The sequence below is a fragment of the Poromitra crassiceps genome (genome assembly GCF_964638095.1).
Source record: "Poromitra crassiceps genome assembly, chromosome: 2".
NCBI lineage: Eukaryota > Metazoa > Chordata > Actinopteri > Beryciformes > Melamphaidae > Poromitra > Poromitra crassiceps.
Window position 1 is genome coordinate 43,399,262 of NC_139624.1, and position 15,967 is coordinate 43,415,228.

The 15,967-nt window shown below is 45.0% G+C and overlaps 2 pseudogenes across 2 annotated transcripts; one reads left to right on the top strand and one right to left on the bottom strand.

Annotated features, from left to right (window-relative positions):
* Positions 1–2,679: 2,679 nt before the first annotated feature.
* LOC310792319 (exocyst complex component 1 pseudogene) lies at positions 2,680–5,367 on the top strand (annotated as a pseudogene). Its single transcript has one exon. The product of its transcript is annotated as an exocyst complex component 1 pseudogene (transcript).
* Positions 5,368–7,950: 2,583 nt separating this feature from the next.
* On the bottom strand, positions 7,951–8,676 carry LOC310799650 (radial spoke head 1 homolog pseudogene; annotated as a pseudogene). The gene has a single exon. The product of its transcript is annotated as a radial spoke head 1 homolog pseudogene (transcript).
* Between the last annotated feature and the right edge of the window lie 7,291 nt (positions 8,677–15,967).

The window sequence follows — 15,967 nt, forward strand, 5'->3', positions numbered from 1 at the left end:
AGGTTTAAAGTGGGTGCATCTCATTGTAAAATTGGACTTGGCCCAAATTGGGCTTCAAACGGCCCAAATCGGGCTTCAAACGGCCCAAATGTGGCTTTAAACGACCCAAATTGGGCTTCAAACGGCCCAAATCTGGCTTCAAACGGCCCAAATTGAGCTTCAAACGGCCCAAATTTTTCACATATCGGCCTGGCCTGCTTGGTATCTAAAGCCCGGCCTGAATTATGATCCCAGTCCGCCCCTGGTCACATGTCTTGAAAACGATGACATCTAAACGTCGCAAACTCTGATTGGCTGTCACAGCCATGCCCAGCTGGCCAGTGACTGGCCAATCAACTTGCCCTGCATGAAGTTTTACTGGCCCAGGGCCGGGCCATGGCTAATTGGCTCTTGAGCGGAAAACATGCCAAAACGTCAAAGCCATCGACGTATGCGCCTATATGCCACGGCTGGCGAGCCTGCCGTCGCAGCTGGGGTGCAGCTCCCCGAAAATGTGACTCGACGCAGCTGACGTGAACACCACAAGTATAATATAATGTAGATGGGGACTCTTGGGGAGATAAACAGGAGAGAGTGAACGGCGAACGCTATTACCAAGTATATGCACTACATTCTCTCCTTGGGCTAACTTCTACTCATTGAATCCTATAGTGAAATCACACAATTTACTCATTTTGCTGGGGACTTCCAAGGCTGACCTTGTACCATGTTTCGAGCTTTAGGTCATGTGGTGACTTAGCTAAGAAGCTAAGTACATCATGTTTGAGGGTGTACTTTCACTCTTGAGGTTGGCTCTTAGGTCATACGAGTGGATGGGGGGATGTGGATGGTTTAGGGTAGGGGGACCATTTTCCATGTTGAAAATGATTATCTGTTGTTGAGGTACCCCTAAGGCCTAATCTCTCGAGACAGACTTTCGACTTGCATCGAAAATCTGTCGGCAGGCCCCGTCAGAAGGGGTGTAACAGCGCTCGCACACATGCTGCATTTTACCCGATCAAAATGAAGTGAATGTGACCAGTGTGTAGTCAAAACTTACCATTTTCAGCGTATAGCAAGTTGCTACTTGCTACTTGCAATGAGCTAGAGTTATTGTTGTTTCATAGCAACGGATGGATTTGAGAGCGACACGCAAGGAGCGGAAAATAAAACCATTCATGGGCAGAGCCGGTCGGTTGGAGCCAATGGCAGAGCTTGCAGGGAGCGGAAAGGGATTTTCTTCGGCTGCCGACCGCGCCTCTTGAGTTCCTGTTGCACCACATTGAAACGGGGCTGCCCCAGAGGTTAGAGATTTTTTTTTTTTTTTTTTTTTAAGCGATGGGTTCCCAGATTGAGGTACCCCCAACCATTACTGTACCTAAAGTGCCATAAGGCTGAATGCGCCATTGGCTTCGAGGTATTTGTGCTTGTATGAGTACAACCAAGGGATTTCATCTGCCATCCTTCTTTCTTTTTAGAATCACAAGAGACAATATAAGATTTAACTCGGGCCAAAACAAAAACAAAATAATAGCAGATTAAAAAACACTTTTTAGACATTTTGTTTTTAAGTTTTGGTCGGTGGTCTCTCGTGATTCTAAATACAGCTGAATCACTTGGTTTGACTATAGGGTATCCGCGGGGTCTTGAAAAGCATTAAAAGTTGATAAATCAATTTAGGGAAAATTAAGGCCCTTAAAAAGTATTAAAAAGTCTTTTATCTATTTTGTCATTTGAGAGGTATTCAACTTTGTAGCTATTGTGCTGCTGGTGTTAATGAGCATAATATCATCCCATATTGATTGCAGACCCCTGAATTGAATCGATATCGTATCGTGGCAGACTTTGTGATATCAGCAAATATCATTGTTGTCCAAATAAACTATATAATATTGTATCATGTTGAAACTTGTGATTTACAAGACTTTACACGACTTTGGCTCTCTATTCCCCCTGCTGTCCCTTTCGTTTCTCTACCCCCTCTGCTGATCTGTGGAGAGTTGTAGAGTACTAGCACATGCTTCCTCCGATACGTACTGTATGTAGTCGCCAACTGCGTCTTTTCACCTGACAACGAGGAGTTTCACCCGCAGGATGTAGCGCGTGGGAGGATCGGGCTATTCACCCCAGTTCCCCTCCCCCTGAACAGGCACACGAAAAAGGTGCACATAATGCGTGAAAGCTGGGAGAGCGAGAGACAGACAAACGACATTGCATTGTTTTTGTATTGCATTAAAACTAAAGTAACTAGACTGTGTTGATAATGTAAGTAGTAGAAGTACAGATATTTGTGTTAAAATGTAGGGTGTAAAAGTAAAAAGTTGTCTGAAAAATAAATTATACTCAGCAAGTACAGATACTTCAAAATCCTACTTAAGTACAGTAACAAAGTATTTGTAATTAGTTACTTCATCTCTGGTCACCACTCACCAACTGCTTCTTTTCACCTGACAGTGAGGACTTTCAACGGCAGGACGTAGCATATGGGAGGATCATGCTATTAGTCTCACCAGTGATACTCAAGCAATTGTGATGTCATAAGTGATGTCACTAATTGTGACATCTGTCACTCGAGCAATTGTGATTTCATCAATGATGTCACTCGAGCAACTGATGTCACTCAGTGAGGGACGTCATCAGTGATGAGTTCAGTTATTTTTCAGAGGGCTGGAGGATGATTGCTAACATAAAGGATCCACCATGACAGCCATCAAGCATGCTCTCCAAAGGGACATCTTCACACCCAACGATGAGCGTCTCCTCGGCATTGTTAACGTCTGCAAGGCAGGGAAGAAAAAGAAGAACTGCTTCCTGTGTGCAACGGTTACAACAGAGAGGCCTGTCCAGGTTAAAGTAGTAAAAGTGAAAAAGTCAGATAAAGGGGACTTTTACAAGCGTCAAATGGCCTGGGAGCTTCGGGACTTTGCAAAAGTAGATGCCAAAGATGCCAGCAAGGAAACCCCTGAATTTGACCTTCATTTTGAGAAGGTGTACCGGTGGGTGGCCAGCAGCACAGCTGAGAAGAACTCCTTCATCTCCTGCATTTGGAAGCTCAACCAGCGATACTTGAGGAAGAAGGTGGAGTTTGTGAATGTTAATTCTCAGCTAGTGGAAGAGTCTGTGCCAAGTGGTGAGAACCAGAGTGTTGCCGGGGGCGATGAGGATGACTACCAGGAGCTGAATGCCCGTGAAGAGCAGGACATTGAAAGCATGATGGAGGTGTGTGAGTATGCCATCTCCAACGCTGAGGCCTTTGCAGAGAAGCTCTGCAGGGAGTTGCAGGTTCTAGATGGGGACAATATCCAGTCAATCATGGCATCAGAAAAGCAGGTAAATGTCCTGATGCAGCTGCTGGACGAGGCCCTGGGGGAGGTCGACACCATCGAGGGCAAGTTGAGCAGATATGAGGAAATACTCCAAAGCGTCAAGGAGCAGATGGACCAGATCTCCCAGAGCAACTGCCTCATCCAAATCAGCAACACCAACAATGGCAAACTGCTGGATGAGATCCAGTTCCTACTGAACTACATGGACTTGTCAAAGGGACACATCAGAGCCTTGCAGAATGGAGACCTGACCTCCCCTGAAGGTATTGAAGCCTGCATCAATGCCTCCGAAGCTCTTCTGCAGTGCATGAATGTGGTGCTCCGACCAGCTCATGACAAGCTGATGGCTGTGAAACAGCAACAGCACCTCTTCAGTGAGCTGAGAGACACCTTTGCCCACCGCCTCACCAATCACCTCAACAATCTGTTTGCTCTTCAGGGCCATGACCAGAGCTCCACCCTGTCTCAGCACACAGCCGAGCTGACTCTGCCCAAACACAGCCCGCTCCACAAGGACCTGCTGCGCTATGCCAAGCTCATTGAGTGGTTGAAGAACACCTATAGGGAGAAGTATGAGGGCCTGTCAAGGACCTATGTTCACGATATGATCAGATTATATGAACGAGAAATCAAAGATTTCTTCGAGGTTGCCAAAATAAAGATGGTGGGTACAACCAAGGAGGCGAAGGGCAAGTTTGCCACACTTCTGCAGAAAGAGAGTGCACTCAAACAGGAGACAGAAAGCCTGCATGGCAGCTCTGGGATGCTGACAGGCTCCACCTCAAGCCTGAATAACCTGACAGTGCAGAGCTCCAAAAGCAGGTGTTCCCATTCTTCCTCAGTGCTGGACATGGGCAACATGTCGGCCTCTGATCTCAATGTGGATGACAGGACCAATTTTGATAAGATATTTGAGCAGGTCCTCAGTGAGCTGGAGCTTCTGTGTCTAGCAGAACAAGACTTTGTCAGCAAGTTCTTCAAGCTGCAGCAGCACCCGATTGTCACGCCCCCTCTTGCTCAGCCAGAAATGGACAATACAGATGGGGTGTTGATGTCTAGAATGCCTCCTCAGGCTCAACACAGACACTCCATGTCATCAGAAAAAGACATGGTGCAGCTGATGATGAATACAATCTTCCAGAGCATTGAGACAGAGCTCAATAGTCTCATTGCCCTGGGTGACAAGATTGACAGCTTCCACTCTCTCTATATGCTGGTGAAGATGAGTCACCATGTGTGGACAGCTGAGAATGTTGATCCTGCCTCTTACCTCAGCATCACTCTGGGAAATGTGCTGGTCACTGTCAAGAGGAACTTTGACAAATGCATTTCTGGTCGGATCAGACAGATGGAGGAAGTGAAGGTTTCCAAGAAAAGCAGGGTGGGAATCCTGCCTTTTGTCACTAGGTTTGAGGAGTTTGCTGAGCTGGCTGAAATGATCTTCCGTAATGTGGAGTGCCGAAGGGACCTGGATCAGGCTTATGTCAATCTCATCAGAGCTGTCTACATGAATGTGGAAAAAATAGCAGATAAAAGTCAGAAGACGCCGCGGGATGTTGTGATGATGGAGAATTTCCACCACATCCTCTCTACTCTGTCACGTCTGAAGATCTCCTGCCTGGAGGCAGAGAGGCGAGAGGCCAAGCAGAAGGACAAAGACCATCTGCAGTCATATGTTATCAACTCTCTGGGTCGGCCTCTGGAGAAGCTCAATCATTTCTTTGAAGGAGTTGAGGCGTGTGTGGCACAGGGGGTTCCTGAGGAGCAGGTGAGCTACCGGCTGGCCTTTAGCAAACAAGAACTACGTAAAGTTATTAAAGAATACCCAGGCAAGAAGGTGAAAAATGGGCTTGACAGCCTCTACAAGAAAGTTGACAAACATCTGTGTGAAGAAGAGAGCCTGCTACAGGTGGTGTGGCACTCCATGCAAGATGAGTTCATCCGTCAGTACAAACACTTTGAAGGTTTGATTGGCTGTTGCTATCCTGGATCTGGAATTACTATGGAGTTTACCATTACAGACATGTTGCAGTACTTCTCTAGCATTGCCCAATCTCATTAGTCTAGCTGCTGTGCACGGCTCCATATTTATCACTACTGTTAAGTGTTGTGCTCGTTACTCTTTTCAAAAGTAATTACTTTACTCCCTGCCAACAGTAATTTGTTACACTGCTCGTTATATTACGATTTCGTTACGGCCCACAAAATTGCTAATTGCGCCCTTTCCCATCAAAATTCAGACTTTGCATCTGTGTATATCTGTGTGAATATAGGCCTAATCACTTTGCCGGTAAGCGCAGCTAAGGCTTTAAACTATTTTTAGCTGCGGCAGCATAGCTGGGCAGCAGCTCTATAAGTCAGTCTGTTCGTCCCCGGTCCACAAAATCACAAACACACACCAGTGCATGCCCTTATCAGTGATGTCACTCATGTGGGCATGCTCACTTGAGCAATTGTGCACCGGTGATGTTACAATGTCAAGTGTGACTAGTGCATTGACTTTGACATCATCAGTGATGTCACTTGGGCTGAGCATGCTAGTTGAACAATTGTGCGTAGATCATGTCACAATGTCAAGACTAATTACATAATCACTAATGATGACTGATTGAGGTGCCTCTATGCCTGTACGATGACTGACTGAGGTGCCTCCACGCCTGTACATTCAGACTGCAAAACAGCTCCGTCCCAAGTGCCTTATAACTGTACCAATTCCAGACATCCACAACCAAATGAGTTCTGAAAATGCTGCAATATCTTTGAATTGCATATAACATCACAAATAATCAAACCAAATGTTATTGTCAGAACATTATAGAACATTGCTGAGTTATGTAGTGATGGAGCCTAGTTATCAGAAAATTAAAGTGATCATATTTTCTGCATAAGGAAACATAGTATCTCTATGAATGCGTTAATCGTCATTTCCATGGACAATAGAAATAAACAAGGCTGCACAGACTCTGTTAACCTTTTTTCAACTCATTTTCGGTTATTATAAGAGACAAAAAAATACGGGGGGGGGGCGATAATATATTATACAATTTTATTATTGAATTGTCTGGGTTTGGTGTTAATTGAGTTGTATGAGCTGCAGTACCTAGTGGACAATTTTCTGACAGTTTGGCAACATAATAGTGTATAGAATGTAACGTACAGTACATGTTAATCAGTTGGTTTTATTGGGTGTCCGGGTAGTGTAGCGGTAGATTCCCTGTCTATAACACGAGGGTCGCAGGTTCGCACCCACGTGTTACCTCTGGCTTGGTCGGGCGTCCGTCCATACAGGCACAATTGGCTGTGTCTGGGGCAGGAGGGAAGCCGGATTGGGGGTATGTGCCCTGGTCGCTGCACCAGCGCTGCCTCTGGTCGGTCGGGGTGCCTGGTCAGGGTGTAAGCCTTACTTAAGGGAACTGGTGGGAATAGCGTGATCCTCCCACGTGTGCTACATACATCCTGCCGGTGAAGCTCCCCGTCAGGTGTAAAGAAGCGGCGCTGGCAACTGCGCATGTGTCGGAGGAAGCATGGAGGCTCTCCACAGATCGGAAGAGGGTGGAGCAGCAACCGGGGCAGCAGGGGGGGAAATTGGCCAAGTACAATTGGGGAGAAAAAAGGGGGGGAAACAACAGTTGGTTTTATTTAAATAAATAAGAAACCTCCAGCTATTTTATTTATTTGTACTCTGATGTCAAATATGTTCTGAACATTTTACTGAGAAGTCTGGAAATTTTAAGTCTGGAAAAGTATGACATTTCAAAATGAATGGAAGTGTAGGAACCCTATATGACATCATCAGTGATATATGACTTCACTATCGTAGTGGCCAGTTCGGCCACCAGGCCTCATGACTGTGACATAATTTATGACATCGGTGATGACATCACTATAGTGGGGTCCTGGCCACCCGGACAAGCCGCCTAGAACTGTATGACATAATTGGTGATTTATGACATCATCACTGTCTGTGAGATCATGAGTGATTTATGACATTGTCGATGATATTATGAAATCACTATAGTGGTGATCTGGCCACCAGGCTGAGCCGTCCAGAACCGTATGACATCATCAGTGAACTGGCAACTTTCTTTTGTGAGGACAGACCGACATACGACCCTCTTTTGATCACGTTCTTTAGTTTTTTCTCCCATTTTCTCCCTAATTGTACTTGTACCAATTCCCCTGCTGTCCTGTCATTGTACCACCCCCTCTGCCGATCTGGGGAGAGCCGTAGACTAGCACATACTTCCTCCGATACATGTGCAGTCACCATCCGCTTCTTTTCACATGACAGCGATGGGTTTTACCGGCTGGATGTAACCACGTGGGAGGATCATGCTATTCCCCCGTTCCCCACAGGCCAACCAGAGGCAGTATTGTAGCGATGAGGACCACATACCCCACCGGCTTCCACCCGCGGACATGGCCAATTGTGTCTGTAGGAAGATCTGACCAAGCCGAAAGCACCGCTCCCGGGAATTGAAACCGCATCTCCGTGGTGGTAGGCAAGTGCTTTTACCTCTACACTACCCGGACGCCTCCGACAGACCCCTTATCCCTTGTGGCCACGCCATAAAAATGGCAACCAAACTAAAGTAGTAAACATGCAGGATTGTGGATTTAGAAGTTAGGGTCACAAAGCTTCAGGTCAGTCTTCTGCCTTATCTTCTGAAGCTGGTTCCTCTTCACCGACTGAAGCCTCCTTGGCTGAAGTCAGACTGGTGATGCACTTGGGAATCCACTTGAGGGCGGTGATGGAGGTGGCCTCGTCCTCCTCGGCCTCCTCCCTGTCCTGCTCTGTTTGACGGTATTCACCATGCTGCTCACACCCAATGTCAAATACATACTTCCCCGGGCCAGACGGATTATTGTTTGCAAAGACCCCCTGGTATCTGTGGTTGGAGTGGATGAACTCTCCAGCTGTCTCCATCTTGCCGTTCACCCATGATCCCTTGTACTTTGAGTCAGTATCATGGTAGAGGTAGATGCCCTGGCCGTGCCTCATGTTCTGTTTCCACTCTCCGTCATACGTGTCTCCGTTGGCGTAAGTGTAGACACCGTGGCCCTCCCTCAGGTCCTCCACCCAGTGGCCTTCATATTTGGACCCATCTGGATAGTAGAAGATGCCTTGTCCATGTTTCATGTTTTGTTTGTAATCTCCCACGTATCTGGCATGGTTCTTTTTGAAGTAATACGTCCCCTGTCCAGACCTTTTTCCATTCTCATACTGTCCCTGATAAATGTCTCCATTGGGCAGCACTGCCTTCCCGTCTCCATGCCTCTCTCCTGCTTCATTTCTGTCCCCTTCATAATTCCCGAGGAAAACACCTTCATCATCATCATTGTCAAAATCCTCCTCTTCTGAATCTGCCATGTTAATTATTATAAATTTGTGAGAAGAGTCGTTCAATTTATCACCTCAGCAGGGACGGATTTATGACATCACTGATGACATCACAATTGCTCGAGTGACATCACTGATAACATCACTCACTGATGATGAGATTACTTACGTAACTATGGATTATTATTTCATCACTTGGTGAGTACCTGATGTCACAACATGTACATCATAGAGCTTTCTGGCACTTTGTTTTGTTGACTTTGAACAGCGATATCGATACTGATACTATTGCAGCCAGAGGGTGCAGTTTCTCCAATAGCAAAACTTGGAAAAGCTGCTGAATGGGGCTTTAAGTAACGAGGGATGATTAGGTGGCCATGATTTGAAGGAAGGCCTGTTTGGGAATTTAGCCGGGGCACCGGGGTTACACCCCTACTCTTGTGAAGAGTGCCGATGGGATGTTTAATGACCACAGAGAGTCAGGACCTACGTTTAACATCTCATCCGAAGGATGCGCTCACAGTCCCTGTCTCTGCTCTGGGGCATTGGGGAGATTATTCATCAGACCAGATTATTCATTAGACCAGAGGGGAAGAGCAACTCCTACTGGTCCTCCAACACCACTTCCAGCCCCAGTCTCCCAGCCAAAGAGTATCCTAGGCCAGACCTGTTTCGCTTCACCATGAAAGCCAATTATGTAAGGAGCCACTGGTGCATGATGTCTGGAATAACGAAAATATCACTACTCCATCTCTTGTGTGTGTGTGTGTGTGTGTGTGTGTGTGTGTGTGTGTGTGTGTGTGTGTGTGTGTGTGGACAACTAGAGTCGATGTGGACAACACACACTGCTTGAAACACTTTACTTGGAGAGGTATGTCTCTAAACACTGAGCGAGTGTGCAATCAATCAATCAAGCTTCTTTAACGGACTCATCCATAGAAAATACATAAGAGATAAGATACATACAGGCTCTTGAACCACTGCTCCCTAAGCCTGAATGTGTATCGGGAAAAGCTCAGGGTGGCCATTCACACTTTAAGCCGAAGCAACGCCAAAGCCAAGCTGAACCCACGCAGTTTCATTTCGGCATCCTTGTTAACAGGTGAGACAGTTCACACTAGCCCCACGCCGAAGCCACGCTGGAGTGATCGTTCAGGATTCAGTCCTATTTTCCAGGCGTAACACATGAAGCTTGAAGCTGTCAGGCATGAAGTCAATGGGAGTTGTGGGTAGGTTCAAGGCGCGCTGAGAGGAAAAGAGAAGGCTTCTTGTGTGAACGGTTAGGCATCAGATCAGCTTGTGCCTGCTTCAAGCTTCAGTTCTACTTACGTTCGGCGTCCTGTGTGAACAAGGGCAGACAACGCCACTATGATGCTGCTGATTCATCGAGGCGTTGCATACATTTATTTATACATTAGATTTCTTAAAACTGCATAAAAAGTGCAGACTCCTACTGTGACAAACATTTCACTCACACTACACCAGCTGGGCCTTTTGAGGAGTATTCTCATTGCATCATTACATGCTACTTGAAGCTTCTGAATACTAGCCGTTTTATAGCATGAGCACAGGTGAACAGTATAGAGCGGAGTGCTGAACAAAGACACCTTCACTCAAACTGAGCACATCCCAAACCTGCCCACAAGAGTGTTGGCTTGGGAATACATCCTGCGGCATTGCCTGTATATGTCTACATCATCTGTCAACTGATCAGTAATAAAATGACCAAAATATTTAACCTTGTTACAGACCTCAAGATTATTGTCTGACAATTTGAAATCAGGGAACTTTTGATATTTGCCCTCTTTGGTTCTACATATTAACACATAAGACAAAAACAAACAAAAAAAAACAGTGTGACCAAATATGCGACCAGTGGAAAAGTTGGTTGCACCAGTGCTACCAGTGAAAAAGTTTGTTGTGAACCCTGATATGAGTTTAGGATAGATACAAGGACTGGATGTTTAGACAGCATTTCAGAAAACAATATTGCATGGCTAGGACAGGTTACGCCCAGTGCAGGGACAGTCTGGAGGATGGAGAGATCCAGAGAGACACATTGTCTCCGTCTGTCTCCCAGTGCGACTGTCAGCCAGACAAGGCTGTCGTGGCTAATATTACGCCCAGTGCAGGTATAGTCTGGAGGATGGAGAGATCCAGAGAGACACATAGCGATGTTTGCAAATAGCGACTTTTGAAATGCGTGTTTCAAAAATCCAATCCAGTTCTTTGTATCTTTGTAACTATTATTGAAACGTGACAACCAAATTTGTCTGGTAAAACAAATTCTTTCTGGACATCGGACCCAGCGAAAACCCTGTCGTTAACATGGGATACGCAAACCAATCTTCAGAATAAAATGTTGGCATTTCACACTAATGGAAACCAGGATATATCAATGTAAATTTGAATATAGTATCCTTTAGCCTATACTTAATGTTATTGCATTTTGAGGGAGCTGCATTCTGTTGCTTCATTTAAAAAAAACACCCTTTCTCCAACGTTAACTGAATCGAACAAGCTTTTCAATCTTTGTTATATACAAAATACATAGGCTACTGTAAGACAGGCTATAAGCACGATACATGCCGTTCACTCTTGGCCATATGCCAAACTCAATTAAACAGTGTTCATGTCCATGTTATCTGCAAGCGGTACTCTTCGCAGTTGGGTTTGGGTTTGGCCATGGTTAGGTGTAGTGGTGCCTGGCGGAGATCTGCACTCTACTGAGTGCACTTTTCTAGTATGCTAATGAGGTCATAGATACTGACGGCATAGTGTGGAGGGCTGTGTGTGTGAAGTGACATCATCAGTGTCTATGACCTCAGGACCGACATTGATATTGTGAACCAATGTTGGTCGGTCAAAATCAATGTCAAATTTCACAATGGAGTGGATCAAAAGAAAATAACTCCCGCACACTGTCTCCAAATGCAAAAGCTTTATTTAACAGAAAGAATAAGGTTTCGGTCCTGAGAATCTGATGAAGGTCTTCTTTCTGTTAAATAAACATTTTGCATTTGGAGACAGTGTGCGGGAGTTATTTTCTTTCGATTCAGTCAGGTTTTCCCTCCTTCGACGCACGTGTCATTTTTAAGTCAAGTCAAGTCAAGTTTATTTGTATAGCCCTAATTCACAAGCATGTCCCAGAGGGCTTCACAGAGAATATGTCTAGCTAATTCTAGCTGACACAACAGTAGCAAATTACAGAATAAAGATAACACATTGAACAATTAATAGAGAAATATAGAAAATATAGAAATATAGGAGAGAGCAGAGGAGAGAGCAGGAGAAGGGAGGAGAGCCGGGGGAATGTGAGAGAGTGATGGGGTGGGGAGGGAATGGGAAATGTTGGAGAGTATGGGAGGTGGGGAAGGGGGAAAGAGGAGAGAGCAGGAGAGGGGAGGGGGGAGGGAGAGCGAGGGGATGTGGGGGAGAAGAGAGCAGAGAGAGGGATGAGGTGGGGAGAGAATAGGAAATGTGGGGGAGTATGAGAGACTATATGGAGAGAACAGGGAAAGGAGGGCTAGCTGACACAACAGTAACAAATTACAGTAGTAATAATAACACATCGAACAATCATATGATAGAGAAATATAGAAACACATTTTGCAAACGGACATATGTCGCTTTCTTAGCAACCAAACTATGCTTAACTTAATTTGCTGCAAGCCTTTAGTAGTGAATCCCTTTGCCAAATAAACACATGTTCACATATAGAGCTTATGGGTAGCTTTAGGGTAGAATGGGTGCCATGCTTTAAAATAGTGGCGGAATAGTGGGAGGGGATCGAATGGGTGCCATGCTTTGGAGTAGAATGGGTACTATGCTTTAGAATAGTGGGGGAAGGGGGAGAGAGCAGGAGAGGGGAGGAGGGAGGGAGAGCGGGGGGATGTGGGGGAGGAGAGAGCAGGGAGAGGGAAGAGGTGGGGAGAGAATGGGAAATGTGGGGGAGGAGAGAACGGAGAAGGAGAGGTGGGAGGGTGCAGGGGAGGGAGAGCAGGGGGAATGTGAGAGAGGCGAGAGAAGGAAGTGGCAGGGAATGGGGAAAATTGGGGAGGAGAGGAGGAGGGGAAGGAGCAGGGGAGGGGAGAAAGAGGAGAGAGCAGGAGAAGGGAGGGGGGAGAGCGGTGGGATGTGGGGGAGGAGAGAGCATGGAAAGAGAGGAGGTGGGGAGGGAATGGGAAATGTGGGAGAGGAGAGAACAGGAAGGGGGAAGTGGGGAAGGAGCAGGGGAAGGGGGAAAGAGAGAGGGGGGAGAAGATCAGACAAACTGACTACTCTAGACATTAACCAGAACTAACTAGGACACAGGGGATCTAGCTAATCTACAGTCAAAACTGACTACTCTAGACATTAACCAGAACTAACTAGGACACAGGGGATCTAGCTAATCTACAGTCTAGTCTGGCCTGTCCTATTCTGCTCTAGTCTGATTTTAGCCTGAACACTATAACAGGTCTAGAGCCTATAGTTAGGCTGTAGCTAATCTATCGCCTACCTATGCTATTCTAACCTACCGGTAGCCCTCGACCAGTGATGGTGAGCACCGATGCCCCCCACCCCGGCCCCCGCCCCCACACACATAAGGCGTGGGAGAGAAGGCCAGGCCGGGACACAGCGGCACCCCGTCAGTGCACGCAAGAAAACCTTTCCACCACATGGATTGCCACATGGATTGCCTCAGTGACTTGGCTGAGGAGGAACCTTGTGAGGCCGATGTACTGTAGGGGTCCAGCTTTTAGGTGTCACGCATATCTGGCTGCAGCTATTGCGAATTCGCGCTTGTTTTTACAGTCATCACATCAGCTCTGTGCCTGTTAAAGTTACACTAAAACATGTAGCCTAAACCTGAACTGCATTAACATGTAAACCGCATGTCTATGATTATTACACTTGAATTGTTATTATGATTGAGCATCATGTTTGGCATATAATAAAACAAAAATTCGCTATGCCAATATTGCTCTGTGGTGGTGTCAGTCACAATTTGTGACTGAAGTGATGTCATCAGTCATGTCATTGAGCAATTGTGATGTCATCAGTGATCTAATCTTTCCTGGCTGATAAGTGGTGGGAGTACAGTATAAGTAGGGAGAAGAGGAGGCTGGTTTGAGTGGGAAGACCAAGAGGAGATCGGGCTTGGCGCTGTTAAGAGGTTGCTGGAGGCAGATGTATCTGAAACAAAGATGGATGAAATACTGAGGGATGCGTTTTGGCAGACTCAGACAGCTGTGTCTGGGTAAGAAGGGGAAGAATATTCCCTAACTGTGAGAGGCAGCAATGTGCCGCAAGGCATCCAGTCTGCCGGAAAGCCATAAGAAGAAAAAGCAGCGAGAAGAGGACAGGGGTGTCAGAAACACTGAAGAAAATTCCAGTGGCAAATGAAGAAGTGACCAAGGCTGTCAGAAACACTGAAGAAAAAAAACATGAACAAAAAGCTCAATTTCAATACTCAATTGAGATACAGTTAATATTTGTTCTATTTATGATTTTAATTTATTTAAAAAAGTTTCACACCACTAACTGAATTTCCAATGTGTGTGGTGCACGCGCACGCACACACGCACGCACGCACACACACACACACACACACACACACACACACACACACACACACACACACACACACACACCATTAAAAAGCCTACTTTTTTCCCAATATTCATTTATTTTGTTATTCCAGAAACAGCTCAATACAGCTTATTAACGATACTCGTCTGACGCATCTCCTCTCATTTGTGTAATCTGGCAGGTTCTTAGAATGTTGCAGATCACCTTCTTTATTCTTTTGCAAGTAATTTGTAAGTTTAAATGCATTTCATTGTGGATCTTTAGTGTAAACTCACCTTAAACCTTTGGTGTAAACCAGAGGTGCCAAAATTCTTTCCAATGAAGGGTAAAAAATGAATCTGGATGGAGGACCATGGTCCAAAAATAAATTATGTGAAATTACATTAAAAAAAAATATATTTTATAGACACACAATTTACATTCTAAATCTAAAATATATTTTCAAAATAATAAAAACGTTATTAGAACTTTCATTAAAAACTTTTATTTGAGCACAAAGGTGAGCTACTGATAGCATGCGTATGATGGAGGCTCGGTCCTTTGCGCGGCCGATGGGGGTTCGAATCTGACCCGAGGTCCTTTGTAGCATGTCATCCCCTCTCCCCACCTTTCCTGCCTGCCTACTGTCCTATCTAAATAAAGGCAAAAATACTCAGAAAAATAATCTGGGGAAAAAACTTTTATTAGAGTTAGGTTTAGAGTTGATTGGGGGGAAAAAGCGTAAACATTTTCTAAGGGAAAGACTTTCTGAAAGAAAGCGCGTGCAACTCAAGGTTCGTAACCCCAACCCTATACCCATAGAACCTATTCTCATTCAGATATCTTGAGGTGAGAGGTCAAGGGACCCCTTTGAAAATGTCCATACCAATTTTTTTTTCCTTTGCCAAAATGTAGCCTAAATTTGGAACGTTATTTAGCCCTTCCCGATATGCTAGGCTGACATGGTTGGTACTAATCGATTCCTTAGGTCTTCTATAGTCTCAGATGGTATAAGGGAAATGTTTTTTTTTGTGTGTGTGTGTCACATGGTGGGCTAAAACGTAGGCTAATTAATACTGCAATGGAATACATGTTCACAAGATGAGATCAATAAGACACATTTAAATTTGACAGCAGTCTCCTTTCAAAAACAGCAAAAATGTAGCCTGGAGCAATGTGGCTAACCCTGACCTGGTTTTAAGCACAACCCCAACAATAACCCTCAGTCCTCACCCAGAGGGCATGATATATCTACACAGCTACAGAACCTCTAATGGGTTACAGACATCAAGGGGAAGCAAAAACCACAGATGTAGGAAATGCAATTTATTTGCAATTTTTTAATAACATCATTCCTCAGATAAAAATGCAATGTTACAGGAATATACATCAGAGATTAATTTAAAACTTGCTTTCAAGGGACCATACAGTCTAAATATACTTTTTCCTTTTTTATTTACTGGTAGCGTGCGTTATAAGCAAGACAGACTCTGTCACCAATGACAGACTGACAAGTTACAGATACAAACTGTACATCACCTATTTACAAATCAACTTTTTGTTTGGTTTTTCATTTCACTTTTTATTGAAAATAGGAGTAGAAAAGTGATTGAATTAATATTCAGATTTATTTCATTTGTATTATTTCCCTTTCTAAAATCTAAAATGAAACGAATGAACCAACGGAAAAAGAAAGAGAAGGAGAAAAGGTGTGTCAACCGTGAGACCATGCAGTCGTCACCAAGGAGACATGTAAGGTAACTGAGGA